Source organism: Linepithema humile, chromosome 1 (genome assembly GCF_040581485.1).
Source record: "Linepithema humile isolate Giens D197 chromosome 1, Lhum_UNIL_v1.0, whole genome shotgun sequence".
In the NCBI taxonomy this organism is placed as follows: domain Eukaryota; kingdom Metazoa; phylum Arthropoda; class Insecta; order Hymenoptera; family Formicidae; genus Linepithema; species Linepithema humile.
The window spans coordinates 16,483,986-16,502,911 of NC_090128.1; positions in this window are offsets into that span (position 1 = coordinate 16,483,986).

Genomic DNA, 18,926 nt, shown 5'->3' on the forward strand with positions numbered 1-18,926 from the left:
TGCTACGGCTGGTGGCGGCCGTGCAGCGGCTGGTAGCGGCCGTCGTGCGGCGGCTGGTGTTGTCGGCGGTGCGGCGGCAGCCGTTGACGGCCGAGTTTCAACGGCCCAAGATGGCCGTCTGCTGGTAGCGGCTGGTTCCGGCGGTGCGGTGGTCGGCATGGCCGCCGGTCTGGTCGGCCTACGTTCCTGCGGCGCCGTGTGCGTGATGGTGCACGCGGGGTCTGGTGGCCCTCGTTTCCGCCCCTTGGGTGGTGGCGGCGGTGGCGAGGCCAAGAAAGCAGCCTTCCTCTGCTGCTGCCGGTCGGATCGCTGGATCGTGGTCCCCACCTTGGGGATCACGCGTGCCGGGGGTGACGGCTTCGGAGCAGGCTTCGGCGTTGGCTCGTCGGCCAGCAAGATCTCGATCTCATCGAGGATGTTCCAGGAGCTAGTCATCTTGGATGCGAGTTCTAGCTTTTCTAGGCCGAAGATTCTCAGAAACGCTCCTTATATTCTAGCATCCCCGTCACGGTGGTCTGGTCAGCCTATTTGGTAGGGGCATCTTCCCCATTCCCTGGCTTTAGGTCCTGCACATGTATGTGCCTAAGCCATCGTCCCCTCTTATCTTTTAAATCGTAGATAACGGGGGTGACGATTCGGCCTATTATGTACGGACCGGCGTATTTTGGCGCGAGCTTGGCGTTCACGCCTGCGGCCTTGTTTGACAGAGGGTGTTCTCTGCGCCACACTGTCGCGCCGATCTTCGACCGCCAATCCCGTCGCCGCATATTGTAATACGGCTCTTGCCTCTGAAAAGCTCTGGCGAGATTGACAGTAATTAGCTCCCGGGCCTCGTCCAGGTGGCGCCGCCAGGCTGTCGTCGGAATCGGTACAGGCGGGTGTGTTCGATCTTCGGGATGCGGTGGTGATAGTTCGCGCCCGTAATTGGCGAACGCGGGCGTGAGTCCGGTCGCGTCGTGACATGCGCTGTTGTATGCGTATTGGAGCGCGAGGATGTGGCGATCCCATTGGCGGTGGTCGCGTCCGACGAATTGTCCGATCATGGTCTTTATCGTTTTATTGGTCCGCTCGACTGGATTGCATTGCGGCGTATAGATCGGTGCGGTGCGGTGCGCTATCCCGAATGACTTTAATAAGTCTTTAAACTGGCGGGATATGAATTGCCGGCCGTTGTCCGAGACGATAAGTTCGGGGCAACCGTGCCGGTATATGATTCGCTCCGCTACTGCTTTACATATTGCCTCGCTCGTGGCCTTGCGCAGGGGTTGCAATTCAACCCACTTGGTGAACCGGTCTTGTAAGACGAAAAGCCACGAGTGGCCGTTCGTGGAGCGTGGTAGCGGCCCCACTAAGTCGATCGTGACTTGCTGCCACGGCGCGGTGACATTGTGCGCGTGGGCGCGTCCGGCAGGCTTACCTTGGTACGCTTTATGGGCGAGACAGTTTTCGCAATTTCGCACGTAGCAAGCGATATCGCGGAACATTCCGGGCCAGTAGTATCGCCTGGTCACGCGGTGAATTGTTTTTGCTACGCCTAAATGTCCCGCGGTCGGTTCGTCGTGGAATCGACGCATGACCCCCTCCCGTTCGGGGCGAGAGAGACAGCGTTTCCATTGCTCTTGCTCGGTGTGTTCGCGAAACTCTAAATCGTGTCGGAGGTGGCGGTAAAGTTTCCCCCCTTGGATGGTGTAATCGGGGTAGCTCGCAGGCTCCCTTTTTACCTTCTTCAGGAGGTTGTCATACCACGCACATCTCGCCGTCTGGGCGGCGCAGGTTTCCGGTTCCCGGGAAAGCGCGTCGGCAACTTTATTTAACGTTCCGCGCCGGTACCGGATGTCGAAGCTGTATTGCTGCAGCTCGAAAAGCCAGCGCCCGAGGCGGCCGGTGGGGGTTTCTAGGCTCTTTAGCCAGCGGAGCGATTGGTGGTCGGTGATCACCGTGAAGGAATATCCTTCCAAGTAGTCCCGCATCCGGCGGATCCCCCAGACGACCGCGAGGCATTCCAATTCGGTCGCGCTGTAATTCTTCTCGGCCGGGTTTAAAGTGCGACTTGCGTACGCTATTACCCGTTCGCCCTCGGCGAAATCTTGCGTTAGAACGGCCCCGAGTCCGTACGCGCTTGCGTCTGTTTGTAATACGAACGGTAGCCGGAAGTCGGGGCAAGCGAGCACGGGCGCGGTTATGAGCGCGTTTTTAAGTGCGTTGAAGGCGCTCTCTTCCTCTGGTCCCCATTGCCAGCGCGCATTTTTTCGCGTTAGCTTTGTAAGTGGTGCGGATACGGCGGAGAAGTCTTTAATGAACCGGCGGTACCACGAGGCCATGCCGAGGAACTGGCGTACCTTTCTAATCGTGGTAGGCGCCGGCCATTGAGATACGGCGCTTATCTTTGCGGGATCGGTGTGAATGCCTTCCCGCGAAATGACATGTCCGAGATATGTGAGTTCGGTCCGGCAGAAGTGGCATTTATCTGGATTTAGCCGTAGTCTGGCTTCTCGAAGGCGGCGGAATACTTCAGCTAAATGTTGTAGGTGTTCGCTAAACGTAGCGCTGGCAACAATGATGTCGTCGAGATAGACAAACACGTTGGGCTCCAACGCGGGGCCCAATACGGTATCAAGCAACCGCTGGAAGGTCGCTGGGGCGGAATGCAGTCCGAACGGCATTACTCGGAACTGCATCAACCCCTTCCCGGGTACGGTGAAAGCGGTGATTGGCCGGCTTGCGGCCGTTAGTGGCACTTGCCAGTACCCGCTCCTGAGGTCGAGTGTTGACAGGTACTTCGCGCCTCTTAATTTGTCGAGTGTGGCCGTAATGTGAGGGAGAGGGTACGCGTCGCGTTCGGTCACGGCGTTGACTTTCCGAAAATCTATGCAAAAGCGGGGCTTGCCGTCCTTCTTTTTCACAATTACGACCGGTGAGCTCCAGGCACTCTGCGACGGCTCGATCACCCCCTCTCGTTCCATTTCTTCCACGGCCTCATTGATGATTCCTTGCATGGCCGGATTGCGGGGGCGGTAACGCTGTTTGATTGGCCGCGGGTCCGTCAGTCGGAGGTGATGCTCTACGCGGTTGGTGGGTCCGGTGACGTTTTGAAAGAGTGCAAGCTCCCGCTCTAGGAAAACGTGTAATTGCCGCGTCTCGGAATCGGTGCGCGGGGTTAGGCCGTTTGAAATGGTGCCGGTACGGCCGGATATCGGTGCGGGTGTTGGTAGTGGTGGGGGCGGAAGCACGATTCCCAGGTGGGCCCATAAATCCACCCCTATCAACATGTCGCTCCCAAGCGCTGGTAGGACCTGGAACTCGTGGGAGAATTTTCTCCCTCCCAGGCCTATTTCCAGTTCGTAGCTCTTGGTGATAGGGGCAGATCCGCCGTCAGCTACCGTAACGTGTTCGAGTATCGAGCGAGAGCGATAGCCCTTCTCGGAGATATACCCGGCGAGCGTGTCGTTAATAAACGATCGGTCGGAGCCCGAGTCGAGGAGGGCCAATACGATCTTTCCGCAGCACGAGATCTCTATGTGCGGTCGCGGCCGGTAAATGATTTCTAATTGGACCGGTCGGCGGCCGCCGTTGCCCCGGCCCGTGTGGCGTTTCCCGCCGGCGGATGGCAGTCACGGGTAAAAACGCCGTCTTTCCCGCACCGGGAACAAAATTTGCGTGGCGGTCGCTTGCAGTCCAGCCGGGTGTGGCCCCGCTGCTTGCATCGCCAGTAACAGTCTTCTCGATTATACTCGGCGGCGGCCACGTTTCGGTCCTCCGGAATCTTTCGGTCCCGCTGGCGGCGCTGCTCCATCAGCTCTTCGTATTCTTCCGCCCGGTCGGATAACTCGTAATAATCGATCGCGTCGTGCGGTCGAATATAGAGACGGTATTCGGGGTCCATATTTTCGATTAATAGATCGATCGTTTCGGCTTCTGAGAACCCCCCAGCGCGGCGCGCGATTGTGAGCAGTGCGGTTGAAAACTTTTTGAAAGTTTCGCCCGGTAGCTGGCGGCGGCTAGTGGCTTCCCGTCGTAGGCGGGCCTGGTAACGGCGTGGTAAGAAATGCCCGCGAAATTCCCCTAGGAAATCTCCCCAGTTTTTCCACGCGTGGCGGCGGTTTCGAAACCATAGTAACGGCTCGCCTTTTAGAATCTCGGGCAACCCGAGGAGGAGATGGGCCCCGGAGAAGTGGTACCCCTCCCTTAGCTCTTCGAGTCGTTCGAGGAACGCGGCCGGATCCCTGCCATCAAAATGGCATCCCCACTTGCGGATCTGGTCCATGGTTTTTGCCGGATCAAATGGGCTGGCTATGGGGACCGGGGGGTTGGAGGTCGAGTAGAAACTCGCTCGATCGTCGTCGTCGTAAGAATTGGCGGGGAGCCGTAGCGACGGAATATTTAAAGCTTCGCGGGCGGGCGCGGGGCCCTCGGTGTCGGATGCCTCGGGTTTCGGGGGTGCGATATCCCCCGGATTTGCGCGGACGTATTCGCGTAACCGGCGTCGGAGGTCATCTAAAGTGCCGGTGCAATCGACGTTGCGGCTTTGCAAGAGTCGCGATATTTCGGAGCGCGCTAATTGCTGTATCCACGCGGTCATCGCGAGTGGATCCTTTTGGCGTGCCCCTTTATCAGGTCCCTGTTCGGGCGCCATGAAACGGTACGTTGTCTTGCGCGGAGTAACTCGTCGGAGTCAGGAGTTCGGTCGGTTGGGGGCACGCAGAAGAATGCTCGGATGAAATAAATAAAATGTAGTAATAAAACAAGATTTATTTCTTAACTGATGAAGTCTATACTTTACAAATCCGTGTGGATACAGAGCGTTTTAATATGTTGGTTTGAACGCGGTTTATAAATTATCTTGGTGGTGGTGAATAATTGTGACGAGAAAGCGTCAGCGCAAGCGCGGGTGTGGCAGTGGCCCCTAGGCGACTGCGAGCGCGTTGGTCGATGCGTTCGAGCGACGGCGAGGATCGATCGACTGATCGATATGTTCGGCCGCGTGCGCGGTGGTGTCGATGTGTCGCCGCTGGTTCGATTAGTTCGCGATTGCCTGCCGGATTTGAGGACCCGATTTTAAGGGGATGAAGACGGGAGCGAAGACGCGCGTATTGCCCGCGTCTCGAAATGGCTGGTGTTTTAACGTGGAGCCGAGTATTCCCGGTGGTATACGGGTAGGCCCGTATGTAAGAATGAAGCCGAGTGCGCTCGGTAATATACGAGTGTGCTCGTATTTAGGTAACGAGACCGAGTATGCTCGGTTATAATACGAGTGCGCTCGTATGCGAGGTAACGAAACCGAGTATGCTCGGTAACGTGCGAGTATGCTCGCACGACGGAACGGAGGACGGTTCCTGGCGGCCGAGTATGCTCGGCAGGAATACGAGTATTCTCGTATCGTGGTCTAGAGCCGAGTATGCTCGGCGAGGATACGGGTGTGCCCGTAACGTGGAAGCGGTTCCTGAGGCCGAGTATGCTCGGTTGGTGCACGAGTATGCTCGTGCTCGTGAGGCTGCTGGACATAGACTTCGAGTATTCTCGAAGGATTACGAGTGTTCTCGCAACAGGACGTTCACTGGCGAGCAGTGAACGGGATCTGGTGGAAAAGCGTACAGCCGGGCCTCTTTTATACCCGGCTGCCGCCCGACTGGCGAAGGATCGGCAAGCATCGGTGGTTTAGCCGGCGGACCCCCACCTGGTAAATTTCGAAAACGGTCGGGTGTGGGGGGCCGTCCGGCGATTGACCGTCGGTGTTTATACGAAAAGTTTATCGGCGCGCGATGCGCCCTTTTTGGCTACGGACGATGTTCGGTCCGTAGCCGTGACGATGCATGCTGCATCGTTACAACCTTTGTAACCGAATCATGGAAATACATTATTGTTAAATATTAATGATTGAGTTGTCCTTGTGTTCGCCTCTCACTCCAGATATCTAACGTCAAATAAAAGAACTGCGCCCCTCTGCCGTATACTGAGCGGGGAGCGGCCTTTTAGAGAACTGTTGAAGTTACCGATACCGCGGTGCGATTACTCGCACCTGGCGCCCATTTCCGGTTACCGATATCGCGTGAGTTACCTTGCTCCCAAATTTTCTGGAGTACCGAATTTTCTGCGAGTTACCGAATCGTGCAGTTATTGCCGATTTCGCGAGTTACCTTGCTCTCGACGAGCGTGGAGTACCGCAAGTTACCGAATCGTGCAGTTATTGCCGATTTCGCAAGTTACCTTGCTCCCGACGAGCGTGGAGTACCGCGAGTTACCGAATCAAGCATCTAATTCCGATACCGTGAGTTACCGAATCGAGCATTTATTGCCGATACCGCGAGTTACCAAGTCGTGTATTTACTGCCGACGCCGCGTAAGTTACCTAACTCCCGAAGATCGTGGAGTACCGCGGTTACCGATTTCCATTGGGCGTGCTCCCTCGGATCTGGCGTGATTCCGAGGCTAGTTCACGTCGCAGTATATTTATGTATATTATATATTTATGTATATATATGTATATTATATTTTATTTAAACTAAATAATAATAAATTATTTAAACTATTTAAAAATTAACGTGACGTATATTGGTATATTATAGATTTTCAGCATTTCTATCTGCATTATGCGAAAAGCGAAACGCAGCCACGGATACGAATTTCGCTTGCATGCGTGCCCTTCTATCAACTTTTCTTTTGGGCAGCGTCCCCCCGCTGTCGTCAACTGTCGACGGTTGACAAACAATGGCAATCAGTAGTCAATAGTCCGCTACTGTTCGAGTATCACGTCGTGCTCCGTAATAAAGCGTGCGGTAAAAATGTAAGTAATGTAAAAACATACTTTTTTTAAATAAAATTAAATAAGAGCATAAAGAGCCACAATGCAGATTATTCGTGCGAAGGTTACAGTATATTCGTTTAAAATTATTTACATTTACATTTAACAAACGTTTCTGCCTGACATCAAGCCATCTTCAGTGTATAAGAATAATAAGAAACGAAAGAATCGCAACACGTTGATTAAAAAGACAATATAATGTAGAGGAAATTTTCACAATCCATTTTAACGAAAGTGTTGTTCAGTACATAAATGAATCTAATAAATTCAAAAAATGAAGGAAAAAACGCATCATATTGCTTGCGTAAATTAAAATAATTGGTGTACAAGGCTCTAGTGATTATCAAAATCAAATAAAATTAAAGAAGACTGAAATTAAAGAACTGAAGAAGGCCTGATGTCAGGCAGAAACGTTTGTCAAATGTAAATGTAAATAATTTTAAACAAATATACTGTAACCTTTGCACGAATAATCTGCATTGTGGCTTTACGCTTCTATTTAATTTTATTTGATTTTGTTAATCACTAGAGCTTTGTACATCAATTATTTTCATACTTTTTTTTATTATTATAATATCCCAAACAATATACGTGAAAGAATATATTTCTTAGTAAACCTTGATTTCTTAAAATCTCATACTGACTTTGTGTATATAAACTGTGTACATAAACTGTTGCTAGTAAATGAAATTAATGTTGTTGCTGGCCAAGTCGATTTCCGATTAGGGAATCGAGTGTCATATAAAAGAAAGTAAAAAGTTTTAGACAATATTTTTACTTTTAGACATTATAAGGCGTGTTATCTCGAATAAAATAATATAATATAATAAGATTATATTAAGACACATACATATATATAAATAAAATTTATGACTATTCAAAGGTCAGGACGTAGAGAAGAGTACAAGAAAATTAACAAGAAGGAGGATGTTCGGGAGCGCGTCAAAATTGGTCGTTGAGGCAGTGAGGTGCACGGAAGAGCAATTAAAGAAACGACGTGATTTTACTACAACTAAGTTCTTTATTTATCTAAGTTAAGGCATGTACCTGTCCTCATGGAGGCAAATAAATGTAAAAAAAAAGAGAGTACAGTATTTTAACAGATTGGTTCGGTTCACAAACTTAAACTGCGATATTGCGGTATTAGTTTCTGCGAGACGTAATGTCTGCGAATTTGCGAAATTTCAGCGGAGTAACTGCGGCGCACAAACTTGCAATTGCACTAAATTTGAAGAAAGCGACTGACTGTCGTGGTGCGGAGCGGTTTTTATAGCTTAAAAATCCGGAGTTCCTTTGAAATTCGCCAATGAGATCGCAAGGATTTTGATTCCCAAGATGACCCTTGCAAAATGTCTTTGATTGGTAATTGGTGGTGTGAATCATGTGTGCGAGAAAATTGCCATCGAGTATTGATTAAGATTTGTGTGACGCTTGCGTTCATGTGTGCGGATGTTGTTGAAATTAGTAACTGTCACTGCTTGTTTATTAGGTTGTTTGTTGTTTTGGCCCCCCTTTGAATGGAGAAAAAACTGAGTGCGGGTACGGTTGGGATAACAATTTAACTGGTTGAATTTTCCTTCGTTATTACGGCTATTTTTTTTTATTACATTGATTATCGATCTTGAACAGAGGAGAAAGAAAAGGAGATGCAAAAACGGAAACAAGAAGACATGGATGTAGAGAAAGAAATATATAGAAGTAATTTATTAAAATAATTAAATAGCGGAAAGAGTGGAAGAAATAGAAATAGAGGATGAAGCAGAGGATGAGATAGAGGAAGAGGAAGAGGAAGAGAAACAAAACAACAAGAGAAAAAAGAGGAGGACGATATTTACAGAAAAGAAATAAAATGTAAGTTACATGCTCCTGTAATTTTTTTAATACATTATTTTTATCACATACAAATGTGAAGAAAATTTTTATTAGCACTTTATTTGAAAGAACAATATCTCGCGGCAATTTTTAATATTTTGAAGCTTATATGCAAAAATATCTAACTCAACATAATTCTAACTTATTTTGTATTTCCTCTTTTTTATCTCATTGTTAATTAAATATTAAAATTATTTTATCTTAATTAAAAATAAAAAATAAAGACAATGCGTGTTCTAGTATAAAATTCATTGAAAGTTGATAATTGACGAATAACCACGATAAATTTCCAATTTTCTCTTTACTATAAATAACATACAAATAACATTTTTTGATATAGCACTTTCACGTTTTATATATCATCCCGTGTGGAAAATTGTCTCACAAAACTGAGACAAATGCTAGTAACTAGCTATTCTAGGCTATATTGAATATCTAGCTAATAGTGTTAGTATCACTTGCCAGATTTTTGGATGCATATCATATTTGAAATGCTTGGTCAGTGATTATATAGTTATTTGGAGTTAACCATGACATTGTATTTAACTACAAAAATTATATAGTCATCAGATTGCTACGGGCTACCAATCATTAGTTTTAAATAAAAAAAGAAATAGTGTGTTTTTCGTGATATATATCTAACTTCTATCTATGCACTATCTAATTATTTTTAGTTATAGATGGCGTTGAATCATTTAAAACTTATCTAGTTGTCATCTCATATTTGACTAGCAAAAAGCTTTAATTAAAAATATATACATGTCATTTTTGTATCATTTAATTGAAATTTGACTTAGCTATTAACCATGTTTAAGAAAATGAAAAATCGTGAACATGTGCAAAGACATTGTCGAGTGAAAGCAGCATTAAAACAATTAGAAATATCTAATAATATTGAAGGTATGTGTATGATTACAAACAAGTATTTGAATATTCAATGTGTATTCTGTAAAATTTTTACCTTTTGACTCTAAAATTCAAATAAAGAAAGATAAAAATCACTTATTGGGCAACGACTTTCTTTTAAATGATAGGACGGTTAAGTCCTATCTTTGACCTTATTTATTTTTACGGAATTATACCGGCACAAGATAATGTTTTGTCAGGAACGACTGTTTAAGTTAATAAAGAAGAATCGACACTGCTTGAAATTCAATACTTTAGCCTTTATGTAACAAAGACTGATATAAGAGTTTTCCCGTATAATGATTTCAGCGTTTTACAAGTCCCGATATTCGACTATACTTCCAATAGGCTCTCTACTTGATTTCAGTTTTACTTTCGACTATTTCGCACGGCTTGACGATAGAGAGTGAGATTCGATCTCGAGTTCTCTCGCAGGTCGACTTCCTAGAAGTTTCTCGAACATTAGATCGGTTACATTTTAATATAATAAAATACATGGAGCGGGAGCGCGCCCGCGCAGAATCGATTGTATCGAGGCGCTGCTCTCGATCCTCTGGCTGCCGTCCGCTGGCGCTTATCGGTAGTTATTGGTCGCAATCTTTCAGCTCGGCCGTCCTGGCCTTGAACTTTGTCCTCAAAGTTTTCCTCGAGTGAAATTCATTGCGCAATTGGCTGTATGTGTCTGTGGTACATCGTGTGAGATTTTGTGCACCTGTTCGGGTAAGTATTCAAGGCGTTTTTACAAATCGTATATACTTGATTACTAAATCTTAAACCTAATCAACGAAAACATTCTTTATTTTATATTGAATTAACATAATGTAATTAATGGTTTCAGATTTGTCCTCAGGAGGATCACATCTGATCCATGGTTTGAGGCGATCGCATGACAGGCATTATATCTTATTTTTTTCGTTTTCCGCGCTTTGGCGGCGACCCGAAATTTCGTTTCGCACCTTTCGGGTTTTTCTTCTTCGCCCTGCTCTGTGACCCGTTAAATTGGTGAGCTCGGCCCTTAACGAGCTTCGTGGACGCATCTCGTCGCGATGCTTGCGCAAAGACAGTCATCCGCGGGAATCTCGTATATCTTCTGTGACTCCGGCACGTTAGTGATCGGTGAGATGCTCGGACGGATAATTTCTTTTTTTAAAAGATCATCGGTGATTTTTTCTATACACAGGCGCTCCACAGAAGCAAAGCGTCGCGGCGCAAGCGCATAAATCGGAGGATCACGTAAGTGTACTTTTTCTTCGTAGTTTTCTTCGATCGGCTCGACATTTTTATTCTCTATATTTACTATTAAATCGATTATTTTTTCCTTAAATTCTAAATCTATATTACTAACGCTATTTTCAAATATATTTTGCAGGTCGTGCGCCTGATTATTTTCAATACAGAGCGGCAATTGCTCGAACAAGCTGACTCGGCTTGTTGAGCTTACTTCCGCCACGTCGCTATGACTATAAACTAAGGTGAGTTTGTTTTCCATCAAAAAGTCGCGACCTAAAATCAAATCAACCGAAGACGACTCGTTAAATATATACAACGGGATTTCGAACGTTTTGTTTTTCAGGTCTTCCAAAGTCAATTTGGTCGGGACGATCCCTACGACCTTCAACGGCTCTGAACACAAATTAGTTATATCCCTATCGGCCGGTAGAATTTTATGATTTTTCGGCATTATGTATTTAGCGAAAATCCTATAGTTAATAAATGATACCGGACTGCCGGTATCGACTAACGCTTCTAAATTGCATTTTTCCTCGCAGACGCTCGTGATCTTAACCGATGATTCGGCCAAGTCCCTTCCTGAGTCGTCTGCATCGATGACGACTCCTACGAATTCGGCTTCCTCTGTGACGGCTGCCACCGCCGAAGCCGTTGTCATCCGCTGAGCCGTCGGCGGCTTCCCGCCACTTTTATCCGTAAGTTTCGGGCAGTCAAACTGACGGTGCCCCTTCGTCTTACAGTAAAAGCATATCACATCGCCACGGCACTCTACGTGGGTGTGACCGCTCTTCCCGCAATTTCGGCACAAATTAATGTTCGCATTTCTCGGCGCGTTTACTGATGAACCGGGTTTCCGTTCGGAATCAACTCCACCTTCCGCAATACGGCGCATTTTCACTAGAAAATCGTCGATAAAATCGCCCGCGATCGAGAGAGCTATGGCTCTCAACGAACTCTGCGTTATTCCGCCGATAAATAAATGTATTCAGTCTTTTATTGGTAAATTTAAATTGTTCAATAACGCGAGTTTGGCGATCGCGTATTGGTCGAACGATTCTTTATACGCGTTCCATTTCCGCGCCTCGACCTTCTGCATCGCCTTGTAGAATGGCACTTTTTTTTCGAACATCTTATTTAGTTCATTTTTCAGGGCCAGCCAAGATCCAATCACGTCGCCCGTCTGGATCTCGTACCATTGGCGGGCGAATTTCGTCAATTTACTGGACGCGGCCAGCAATGTGATCCCGTCGGCTGCGCCATGTATGACGGCAACTTGGTCGACCCGTCTCGACCACACGGCAACGTTTTCGTTTTCACCGCCACTAAACTCCGGAATCTGAGAGGCCAGCCAACTAACCGCGTTTCCCGCCGGTAGTGTATTCGCACTTATATGAGTCTGTCCGTTTATCGCAGAATTTAAATTGTTTGACACATTACCTTCGTTTCTGCTAATTGATTCAGGGCTACCTGGGTCTGCCTCTCTGTCTGACTGGACCACCTGGACGTTTCCCGCCCTTGGCGCCAGCTGCTGCAGTACCTGCAGCATGAACTGCTGCTGTTGCTGCTGAAGCTCCTGCTGTTGCTTCAAGATTGATGTGGAGATGTCCGACATCGCCTGACGGAACATCTCCGACGTCAGCGGCTCCGCCACGACTGTTCGCCTTGCAGATGATGCTGCTGGGACGTGGATCTCTCCAGCGGCCTGTTGTTCGTCCAACGTCCTCTCCGACGGCCCAATCCTCTCAAGGTGGGTGAGTATTTGGTCAATAAGGAGGTCTCGGTCATTGATCACTGGAATCTGATACCGTCGAGCCTCCCTTTGGATCGTTTCTAACGAAGCTTGCTCCAAATCTTCTCTATCAAGCATCGACCTTGTCTTCGGCATGATGCTCGCTCGACACGACCCGATAACGTCTTTTTAATCGTCTTTTCTCTGATTTTAGACTCGAAGAGCCTTTATCGACTTCGGCACGACACGGCAGCGATCTTAGATCGTTTTCGACACGTTGCAGACTTGAAAAAGCCCTTTTTTTAATTTCGGCACAACACGGCAGTAATTTTTAATGTAATTCGACACGACACGGCTCAAGGATATTGTTATCCCACCCGACACGACACGGCAATGTTCGTTTTTTAAACTTTTGACTCGACACGGGTTTAATGAGCCCGTAATCCCACTTCTGAGCTGTAAGATTTTTACCTTTTGACTCTAAAATTCAAATAAAGAAAGATAAAAATCACTTATTGGGCAACGACTTTCTTTTAAATGATAGGACGGTTAAGTCCTATCTTCGACCTTATTTATTTTTACGGAATTATACCGGCACAAGATAATGTTTTGTCAGGAACGACTGTTTAAGTTAATAAAGAAGAATCGACACTGCTTGAAATTCAATACTTTAGCCTTTAATGTAACAAAGACTGATATAAGAGTTTTCCCGTATAATGATTTCAGCGTTTTACAAGTCCCGATATTCGACTATACTTCCGATAGGCTCTCTACTTGATTTCAGTTTTACTTTCGACTATTTCGCACGGCTTGACGATAGAGAGTGAGATTCGATCTCGAGTTCTCTCGCAGGTCGACTTCCTAGAAGTTTCTCGAACATTAGATCGGTTACATTTTAATATAATAAAATACATGGAGCGGGAGCGCGCCTGCGCAGAATTGATTGTATCGAGGCGCTGCTCTCGATCCTCTGGCTGCCGTCCGCTGGCGCCGTCTATCGATAGTTATTGGTCGCAATCTTTCAATTTTTAACCTTCTCTTTAACCTAATATTCATTACTACTATTATCAAAAATATGAATAATTTTTTGGTAATACTACTATTACCAAAAATATTAATAATTTTATTTTATTTTTATTACATAGAACAATCCCGGGGGTTGAGCTACCCACCCGGCGCGTCTCCAGGTGGCGGATAGGAGGATGCCCAGTAGGTGTGAGTTTTCTGAGGGGACTTAGTGCTGCTGGGTAGTGGCGGTTATAACCTGGCCCCACGGAAGTAAAACCCTGTGGAGGGTAAGGGAAGACCGTTGCCGCGGACCAGCTCCCCAAGCCAAGTTGTAAGCCATCGTGGCGATGGCTGCATGTCACTGGGGGAGCAGTGTCGCGAACGATGCCTCTGGGGTTTCGCCCGGTTCCCCAGAGGCACCGTGTAGTTCCCTAGCTACTCGTGGGACCACTATGGATTCGAATATAAAATCAAACGTAGAGAACGAAGTGGGAAGTCAGAAGGGCTCGCGTGACGGGTCTCCGAAGGAAGGAGCTAGAACGGTGACGGACGGGACCCTTAGGGGCTCCGGAAGTGAGGCCGGCCCGGCTGCGCGGCAGGAGGTTTCACCTCTAGCGAGGAAGAATCGGTGCGGGGCCGAAAGAAGGAGGGCGAAGCGGATGAGAGCAGCGACTCTGGAAGGGGCTCGCTCTCTTCCCGTGGCTTCCCCCTGTACGCCGGTGGAAGTGGTGAAGAGGCACGCCGACGGTAAACGTCGGAAGGGTTTCAAGGATACCCCTCCATCGGGCGACCGTCCGCTGAAAAAGCAAAGGACTCGCGACGGGCAACATGCTTACTCGGACGCTGCTGACCCTCTGGCGAGGGTGATTGTGGCGGAGGGCTACCCCGAGACAGGGATCACTGTTGAGCAGTTGACTCTGTTGAGGGATGCGGTCTTGGAGAAGATCGACGGGATCCAGGAGGGTCCGGTGTCCAGATTCCACGGCACTTCTCTAAGGAGTGGTGCGGCGGTGGTAAGATGCGCGGATGGGGCGTCGCTGGATTGGCTCGTGGGGCGGATCGGCGGCATCACTCCGTGGGAGGGCGCCAGGCTCAAGGTGATGGGCTTGGACGCGCTTCAAAAGCAGCACAGGGCGGTGGTTTGGGTCCCGGGACTTCCCAGGGGCGCGGCCACGGTCTTGAAACGGCTGGAGAAGCAGAACCCGGGTCTTATTACCGGGAGCTGGAAAGTGTTTGCGGAGGGGGTAGGGGCCACCAGGGAGAGTGGGAACCTGGTCCTCGGGGTCCCGGGGTCCAGTGTCCTCAAATTGAAGACACTGGACTTCAGACCATTCTTTGGGCTCGACAGGGTTGTCTTTCGGGTAAGTGGAGCCCAGGGGGGGGGGGTAAAGGGGGATAAGGAGGACCCCCCTAAAACGGTCTCGCAGCCAAATGGCGGGATCGAGAGGGATAGCCTTCACCCAGGTTAATCTGCATCATAGCAAAGGGGCCTCGGCTGTTTTGGCCAGGCAACAAGCTGGGAGACAAACATGCATATCACTAATGCAAGAACCCTGGGTAATCCGAGGTTGCATCAGGGGTTTGGCGGCCTGCGGTAGGCTCTTTAGGGCTCCATCAGTGGACCGGCCCAGGGCCTGCGTGGCCGTCAAGGGCATGGAAGCCCAGCTGATACCTCACCTGTGTTCCAGGGACGTTGCGGCTGTAGAAGTGAATTTCACTGATGACTCCGGTGACAGAAAGAAAATGGTTATTTGCTCGGCCTACTTCTCTCATGACGAGGGGAAGGCGGTGCCGCCTGTACCGGTGATAAAACTGGCAGAATACTGCCAGGAAAAACGGCTTCCCTTGATCATGAGATGTGACGCTAACGCGCATCACACCGTGTGGGGAAGCTCGGACACCAATGATAGAGGGAGGAAAGTGTTGGAGTTTTTAGCATCTACGGATCTGGAGATTCTCAACACAGGAGACGAGCCCACCTTCTGCACTATAGCGAGAAGAGAAGTGCTCGACATCACTGTCTGTTCCAAGCAGTTGATACAAAAGGTAGTGGAGTGGAGGGTCTCGACGGAGCCTTCGCTCTCTGACCATAGGCAGATCTCCTTCAGGATAGCTAAGGCTAGGGGGAAGGAGGTCAAATTCAGGAATCCGAGGAAAACCAAGTGGGACTCCTATAGGGAAGACCTGGCCAATAGTCTCAAAGGCTTCCCTAAAAGGCACGGGACAGAGGACGAACTGGAGACCTGTATGGACTACTTGCAGAGGTCTCTGGTAAACTGCTACAAAAGTAACTGCCCCGAAAGGGCGGTTACAAATAGTAGAGGAACTTCCTGGTGGACCCCTGGACTGCAGGGTTTCAGAGTGGCGGCTCGTAGGGCCTGGAACAGAGCTAGGAACACGGGCCGCCAATCCGACTGGGAGCTCTCTAGGAGGGCACAGAAGGATTATAGAGACTCTGTGGTTAGGGCGAAACTGGAGAGCTGCAGGAAGTTTTGCGAGGAAGTAGAGGGAATGCCTGAAACGGCAAGAATCTGCAGGATCCTCGCTAGGAACCCGGATGCGACTCTGGAAGCCATCACACTCCCTGATGGGACGGTGGTGACTGGAGAGCGATGTCTGGAACATCTACTGGAAGTGAGTTTTCCGGGCTTCCATAGGGAGCAGGAAGAGCTATTTGCATATAAGGAGCCGGGCTCACTCAGAAGAGCCCGACAAGCGGACTGGCGAATGGCGGCCAAAATTGTCATGCCCGAGAAGGTCAAGTGGGCAATTAACACCTTTAAGCCCTAAAAAGTCAGCGGGACCAGATGGTATCTTTCCGGCTCTTCTACAAGAGGGACTGGAACAGATCGTGGGCCCACTGACCCGAACCTTAAGGGCCTTTATCGCGATGGGCTACACACCCAGCGCATGGAAACTGGCCAGGGTAGTTTTCATTCCGAAGGCGAGAAGAACGAGCTACACCAAGGCAAAGGATTTCAGGCCAATTAGCCTAACATCGTTTCTCCTTAAGACATTGGAGAAGCTGGTGGACGCGTATCTGAGGGAGACAACTCTGTGGAGTCACCCTCTCCACAAGAATCAGCACGCGTATCGTTGGGGCTATTTCACCGAGACTGCTCTACATCAGACGGTAGCGTTTATTGAGGAGCAGCTGGAAAGAAGGGGCTACGCGGTGGGTGCTTTCTTGGACATAAAGGGCGCCTTTAACAACACACCGCACGAGGTAGTGTGTGAGGAAGCCGCCAGAAAGGGTGTCCCGATAAAGCTCGTCGAGTGGATCCGTGGCATGCTAGGGAGGCGTGTGATGACTTTGCTGGGAACTGCGAAAATCTGTGGGTGGGTGGGAAGAGGCTGCCCGCAGGGCGGAGTACTTTCACCACTTTTATGGTGCCTGGTAGCAGACGGTTTATTAAGGGCACTAGACGATAGAGGCTTCACTACACAAGGCTACGCGGATGACGTGGCAATACTTGTGCGAGGCCCGTTCCTAGAGACGCTTCTAGAGCTCATGCACGGGGCACTGGAAGTTGTAGAAGAGTGGTGTCAGAGGACAGGTTTAGCGGTGAATCCACTGAAAACCGGTCTTACTGTCTTCACTCGCAAATACAAGGTGGGCACCATTGTGGGACCCACTCTTGGAGGAGTAAGATTAGTTCCGACCGAATCGGTGAAATATTTGGGAGTTATTCTGGATAAGAAACTGCTTTGGGAGGAGCACCTTCGTAATCGGTGCAAAAGCTTGTGCCAGTATTTTTGGACGTGTAGAAGGACCTTTGGCCAGACTTGGGGCTTGAAACCGAGTATGATACACTGGATCTACACAGACATATTTTGCCCCAGACTCACATACGCAGCCGTAGTATGGTGGACTAGGGTGCAAAAGAAAACAGCCAAAGTTGCGCTGGAGCATGTCAGGGCTCTGATTTTGAGAAGGGCCCTGGGTGCTATGGTTACGACACCAGTGGCGGCGATGGGCGTAATGTTCGGCATCGAACCATTTCATCAGGTGGTGGTGGCTGCTGCAGCAATGGCGGCATACCGTCTGAGATGCGAACTTAAATGGAAGAAGGGAGCCCGGCATACGAGGCTGCCGGAAGACGTTCTGCTGGATCCGATATTCGAGATGCGACAGGACAGAATACCTATTATTCGAGTTTCTGATAGGCGCTTCAAAGTGCATATACCGAGGCCGGAGGAGTGGGAAAAGGAAGGTGGAAACTTAGGGGCTCGAGTGCGTGGAGGAAATGTCTGAATGCTCCAAGACGGACACGGGCTCCAGGGCCGGCTTCTTTGGCAGTCGAGAGGGATGGAAGGAGAGCATTTCTCTCGACAGTTATGCCACGGTATTCCAAGCGGAGATTGTGGCTATCCTAAGCTGTGCTTAGACCGTACGGAGTAGGGTAGAAGAGGGAGAGCACATCAGAATTTGTACGGACAGCCAGGCAGCCATCAAGGCGCTGGGGGCTCCGACAATAACGTCGTGGTTGGTTCGGGAGTGCAGGTGCGTTCTGAACGAACTGGCGAGAGAGAGAGAAGTTACCGTTACCTGGGTGCCGGGTCACTCGGGCATCCAGGGTAATGAATGTGCGGACCAGCTGGCAAAAGCGGGTTCAGAATTAACGATGGTAGGACCGGGGCCGGCCCTGGGAATCCCCTTTTGTTTAGGAAAAGGGAGGATCAAAGAATGGCTCCGCAGAGAACATCTAAGACACTGGAGAGTGGAATCTGAGTCCAAATGCAGACAGGCTAGAGCTCTGATGGGAGATACTCCTAATAGGGAACTGACTTGGAGCATAAGGGCTCTGAGTAGGAAAGATGCCAGAACAGCGGTACACATACTGACGGATCATGGCACAAGCCTTCATGTACTCGGAGACTGTCCTGCACATACAGGGTTGAGACACAGGATGCTGGGCTCAGCACTACTTGGGCCCGAGCAGATCAGGGAGCTGCCGGTGAGGGATCTGATTCTCTTTTGGAGAAAAACAGGTCTGTTAAGTAAGTTTATGAGGGGAGGCACAATGGACAATGTCTGGGTGCCGCGGGCGGTGCTTCGAAAGAGGAACGCCCCCCCGTTACAATATTATTATTTATTATTATACATAGAACAATTAAGCATAGGAATATCCTATGCTTCATGAAGCAATAAATAATGAAATAATCAGTAATGTGGATAAAATTGCACCTGATCATGAAGTGAGAGAATATCATGAAATATATGAGACGACAATTGATAACGATGACGGTAATGATAAAGTCATTGAAAATTATGATTGCGATGGTATTGAAGAAAAAATAGACAATAAGGAAAATGTAAATGATGATATTGAAGAAATCCGCAACGTAATTGGAAATGAAAGTAAAGCTCCAGAAATTGCT